Here is a 6,753-nt window from a genome sequence, read left to right on the forward strand (position 1 = left end):
TTAAACCTAAGTCATGAATCCTATTTTTCATAAAACCTATGTACTCGCCGGCATTTTTTTGCTGACGTATTTTCACATGTGTTTCAGGTACAATAGTTGATGATATTTGATGATGATATTGGTGTATGCTCACATAGGATTGGACGAGGCCTTAGTGACCATAAAAGATGCAAGACTAGTTAAATTTTGTTTTACTTCTCTATTTGTTAAGACATTGTAACTCTTTTAATCAATAAAACAACATTTAAATTTTCCATGTGTTATGAAACAATGATTCTGTTACAACACTCCCCGACGTTTCCGCCACGTTTTGTTGTTTTACGTGGTCGGGGTGTGACATGACCACACTCCCCAATCTTGTTCTTAGCCCACCTTCCCTAAGCCCAAACTAACTAAGCTAAGCCTAAACCTCTGAAGCCCAAAACAAATCCCTGAGCCCAAAACGAAAACTAAAGTGGGCCTGGCCACTCATTCGAAAATATACACACAAGGGTGTACGGGACTTGCATCATTCCACAAGAATTCTTGGATGTGAAACCCTAGCACTCCTCTCTTGGAGGGACGACAACTTTTCCCATCGAAACCCTCCCATGTTCGAAACGACATCTCTCGCGTCCTTGCCCTCGGTTAGTATAATAACTTGTTAGTTATGATTTGTTGATTGATTGCTTGGGTTATGTTCATGGTTATTGATTTTAGAAGCAAGTATGTTGTAATATTTTTATGAGATGAGAATCAGGACCTAGAGTGTCGTCATTAAACGGTCTGAATGATGATTTGCTTAATGTTGTGTGAGTGTGGTTTGATGAGCTCGGCTGATGTGATGTTCGTAAAACAAGAATTCGTAATAGGCTGTCATGGAATGGATTGCATGTTTAAGCACTGGATTATATTGACACATAAACGGGACTGGTATTGATTTAATACACATGAGTTTGATTATAGAGTAAAACATGAATTGGAATATGATATTGCTAGGTAGTATTATAGGGGTGAAGGGTTAGTTTGATAATGGCCGACATATTAGTTATTATAACACATGATCCTGACAATTTAATCACCATACTCACATGCAAACATTATTAATTATTCAGGTATATATATGGCCGACAATAATCAGTTTATTGGAATGCAACTTATCTCTTTAAACACTTTGACTTTATGTGACCATCAAATGCCATTTAGGTCATGATAAACTTATAAGATGAATGTGTGAAATTTACGTCTTTATACATATCTGTGTGAGTAATGATTGAGGATGAAACAGTGAATTGACAAATCAAGAGGAGTAACAGATTCGGATAAATGATGTTATGTGTCGGCTATGTGCTAGAATCATATTTACAAGTCATGAGAAACCTAGGAAATAACTTAAATTATGCAAACTGTGACGATTTGTTAGATGTAATATTCAAGCTGTTGGGCCGAGGGGTTTAAGGGGCTGTTCAGCCAACACATATAAGGCTGGGCTGCGTGACTCCGGGTCACCAGCCGAGCCCACACTCTTGCGTGCATTAGGTTGTTTACTTGGGCCCATTCAGTTAAAGAATCACACACACACTTGTTTGGGGCTATACTGGGTGGGCTTTGCACTGTTGGACTGTACCTTCCGGGTAACAGTGGGTGATGCGGAACCGGGGTGGACTTGGGATTATTGGATCACATGGATCGACCTATTAGAATTGCGGGGTAATGTTTTGAGCCGGGTGTCTCTCTAGGCCGCACAGTGTCTTGGACCGTTCCACGAGTTTGGGCCACACACATGCGTTAGAGTAATCACATTGGGTCGCAAACTTTGAAACCATTTACACCTTACTCGTTTGGGCCAGTCATGATGGGCCGCGGACAGACATGAGGATTACACACAGTTACGAGTTAGGATTTAGACATATGGTCATGAAAACAAACGGACATTGGGGGATTTAATCACCTACTATTATTTCTATGTGATATGTTGATGTATGTTGCTGATTTCATTTCATGATTAACTGATACAATGCGTTGGGTAGTGTGTGTGTGTGTGTGTGTTACATGTACATGAAACTACGTGGCATGTGATTAGGGAGTATGTGAATTAAACATGCATGATATCTCAAGCATAAGTGCATTCGAAACTGATTGTTACTGGTACTCATGTTAGGGCGTGTTTGAGCAACTATTAAACAAGTAATTAATCTTACCGAGCAAACCAAAGGTGAGTTCACTACTTTTGAGCATGTGTCCCGGTGGTTGGTCAGTTAGTGGGTATCCCGAGGAGGGGTAAGTCTTTTGGGTAAAACTGGTATATTGGATAATATTCTCATTCTATCACTCTTAAGTCCCATCTTTTCTTACCGGGGAGGTAACGGGGTATTAGTTGGTAGCGCTACTTAGGTTTGGCAGCCTCACACCATACAAGGGAGAACGGTTGTGAACTAATGACCCAGTCAGGCTCAGTGCTTTGATAGGAGCACTGGTGAACGGGCAAAACATACATCAGGAGCCGTCTTGTTCAGTATCGAGATATTATCAATATTACTTTTGGATTTGTCAATGAACGGAACTAAACACTTGGTAACTAACGTTTTCACATAACTATAAACTCACCAGCGTTGTCTGATACACTTGTTGCATGCTCGCAGGTCGTTAGATGTCTATGATTTCGGAACTTGCTGTCTAGAGTAGCTGGAGTGGTCATGGGTCGACTGGAGAGTGTCATGTGATTGATTATTGATATTATACATTGGGTTTGGAACAATTAACTATGGTTTACTATTTGCTTCCGCTGAACATGTTGGTTTACATTTGAACTTGTTGACGATGTTTTCATTAATAATTGAGGATTTTATTTATAAACGTGTATGGGATCAATGTAATTTGTGGCTCGTCATTGGTACGTCACACGCCTAGCAGGAACATTCCCTAGGTGGTATTTTGGGGGTGTGACACATCATCTCTTTGATTGAACGGAAGTTCTAACCTGAACTCTCATGGTCTTGCATTACCCGTTTACAGATATCATTAGTGTACATTCACCTGTAAGACTGAATATAGGAGTCTGGATACGGGAGTATATTCTGAGGTGGGACACGCGAATAAGTTTAAGTCCTTAAATCACTAAATCCGTATCTCGAGTCAATTGAACTTTGTGTGAAAATTTAAGTGGATCAGTATACTGACAATCTAAGTGAATTGTTTAGAACTTAAAGTGTTAAAAAGCTCAACGGTACTAGTGATTTGTCAAAAACTGATATGATCCTCTGACACGAACTCAAACAAAAATATTGTCTATAAATATGTTTGTAAATATTTCTTTACTGCTTTATATTTCAAAAAAATTCAAAAAGATTTTGATTTCTACTTTATTTTCGACAACCGATGTCTGAATGCTGAGTTCCAAAATCTAAGTATGTTGATCGTGTTTCTGAAAATAAACAAGTTCATTAATTTGAAACTTGAAGTTTTTAATCAAAAATCAAAAACAGTTTGTGATATCTCCAAGGTCATTAATTTGGACTCGGATGATTAACCGTGAAAGATTTGGATGCTTATACTGTTAAAATGTAATGTAAAAGAGCCATTTTCCAATCTTGTTCGCAAAAACTGCCAAATCTTTGAAGATTGTTGATAAGGGGAGAGAATCAAGTATTCCTGGATATATTCATATTATTATATCTTAGAGCCAGGATCTTGATTTAGAAAGTTTAATAGAGCCAGGTTACGATTCCTGGACAACCGAAAATGCTTTCACTGTAAAAATATTTCAGATTATGCTGAGAAAGCCAGGGTTTTCAATCCTGGACATTCAAAACATTGTTACTTATAAATATTTGAGTGTTGCAAATATTGTACCAGACTACAATCCTGATAGCCGAGTCTAAGGGGGAGTCTGAAGACGAGCTCAACGCAAGAGGAAGCGTGCATTCAAGGTGCTAGGAAACTATCCTGAAGGAGCTTGTATCCAGAAAGCAAGGTGTCGATCCCAAAAGCACGAAAGCTTGACGAAAGGGGGAGCCTGCTGAAGAAAAGAGTCTACAGAAAGGGGGAGCTGAAGCTGAAGACAGATCCGTGGGGATTCTGTTCAAGCAAGAGGGACTCTACGTTGATGAAAACGTTTTAAAGCTTCATGAAGACTCAAAGAGAGAGAGTAAGACAAGATGCTACAGATTGACTGCGGCAATATCAAAGGGGGAGTCTGTTGGTGTAGTAGTAATGTCTATCGCCTCCGTCAATACGAGTCGTAGCAGAAACAGTTTAAGTCTAGGCTTATATTGTAATATCTAGTTAGAAATAGCAAGGTGGCATTTTGGTAATTAATGAGAAGTCTCATTAATTCCAAGGCCTATAAATAGAAGTCTTGTGTTAGACTTTTAAGACTTTTGGCATTTGGAGCTTTGAAGAGCTTGATATCTAGAGAGAGAGTCTAGAGAGAGAAAGTTCATTGTACGTGATTCAAGGTGCTGTACATTATCAGATCTGCTATAGAATCACAGTTATATTACGTCTTGTGTGTTCGGTCACATTCGTGTAGGGATTCCGCATGTCACATGTTCGGTTCACAATAGTTACGGAGTCAAAACCGGTCCTAACAAAGCCCAAAGTTATTTACGAAAAGGATATGTTGCCTTTCTGGCACATGTCACCGAGGAGAAAGGTAAGAACAAGTGTATTCAAGATATTCCGATTGTACGAGATTATCCAGAGGTATTTCCTGATGAACTGCCTGGTTTGCCTCCAGTTTGTCAAGTCGAGTTTCATATTGATCTTGTACCCAATGCCAACCCGATCACTAAAGCACCTTATCATCTTGCACCGTCTGAGATGCAAGAGTTATCGAAACAGCTTCAAGAGTTATCTGATAAAGGATTCATCCGACCGAGTTATTCACCTTGGGGCGCTCCAGTCCTGTTTGTGAAAAAGAAAGATGGGTCTTTTCGAATGTGTATCGATTATCGTGAGCTTAATAAGCTTACCATCAAGAATCGATATCCCCTACCCCGAATTGATGATCTCTTTGATCAGCTGCAAGGTGCTACATGTTTTTCCAAGATCGATTTGCGTTCTGGGTATCGTCAGCTTCGTGTGCTCGAAGAAGATATTCCCAAAACTGCTTTCCGCACGAGATATGGACACTACGAGTTCACTGTCTTGCCTTTTGGTTTGACGAATGCCCCAGCTATTTTCATGGACTTAATGAATAGGGTTTGTAAACCTTATTTAGACAAGTTCATCATTGTATACATTGACGACATTCTTGTTTATTCAAAGTCTCGAGCCGATCACGAACAACACCTTCGTCTAACGATGGAACTTCTAAAGAAGGAACAACTTTTCGCCAAATTCTCCAAGTGCGAATTCTGACATAAGGAAGTTCAATTTTTGGGTCATATAGTCAATGAGCAGGGTATTCATGTGGATCCTTCCAAAATAGCTGTTATTAAGGATTGGAATACACCTACGAAACCCACAGAAGTTCGTTCTTTTCTTGGTCTTGCTGGATATTATCGATGATTTATTTCGAACTTCTCAAAAATCGCAGTTCCACTCACTTCTTTGACCCGAAAGAACAAGCCTTTTGAGTGGGGATCCAAACGAAAGGAAGCTTTTCAAACGCTGAAACGAAAACTCTATGATGCTCCTGTCTTATCTTTGCCCGATGGAAACGATGATTTTGTTGTCTATTGTGATGTGTCGAATCTAGGCCTTAGTTGTGTTCTCATGCAACTAGGCAAAGTTATAGCATATCCGTCAAGACAATTGAAAGTTCACGAGAAAAACTACACGACTCATGATCTTGAGTTGGGTGCTGTGGTTTTTGCTCTCAAAATCTGGAGACACTATCTTTATGGCACGAAATGTGTGGTTTTCACAGACCACAAAAGTCTCCAACACATTCTTAATCAGAAGGAGCTGAACATGAGGCAACGACGTTGGGTTGAGCTATTGAACGATTACGATTGCGAAATTCGCTACCATCCTGGTAAGGAGAATGTCGTAGCTGATGCGCTAAGTCGGAAGGAACGACTTAAGCTTCATTTTGTTCACACTCAATCCGATATCCAATCACGTGTTTCTCAAGCTCAACATACTTGTGTTTCATAAGACATGATGGGTAAGGAATTACCACGTCAACTAGAGCTTAAACTCGAAACGAAAGACGATGGGTTACTCTATTTTAAGAATCATTTGTGGATTCCGAAACAAGACGATCTTCGCACTTTAGTGATGGACGAATCTCATAAGTCTCGATATTCTATCCATCCTGGTGCTGACAAAATGTATAAGGATCTTCGTACTAAGTACTGGTGGCCTGGTATGAAGAAGGATATTGCCTTGTATGTATCAAAATGCATAACTTGTCTCAAAGTCAAGGTTAAACATCAACGACCATCTGGTTTGCTTGTACAACCAGAGATACCGGTATGGAAGTGGGAGAACATTGCGATGGATCTCATCACTAAGTTACCGCGCACATCTAGAGGCCACGATGCTATTTGGGTAGTCATTGATCGATTAACAAAGTCAGCTCACTTTATACCGATTCGCGAGGATCTATCTGCTGATAAACTTGCCAAGATTTATGTTGATGAGATTGTGTCTCGACATGGTGTTCCTTTGGATATCATATCTGATCGTGATGCTCGATTTTCATCTCATTTTTGGCAGACCATGCAATCTGCTATGGGAACCCAACTAAATCTAAGCTCTGCTTATCATCCCCAAACAGATGAATAATTTGAGAGAACGATACAAAAATTGGAGGATATGCTTAGA

Source organism: Helianthus annuus, chromosome 14 (assembly GCF_002127325.2).
Source record: "Helianthus annuus cultivar XRQ/B chromosome 14, HanXRQr2.0-SUNRISE, whole genome shotgun sequence".
Classification (NCBI taxonomy): Eukaryota; Viridiplantae; Streptophyta; class Magnoliopsida; order Asterales; family Asteraceae; genus Helianthus; species Helianthus annuus.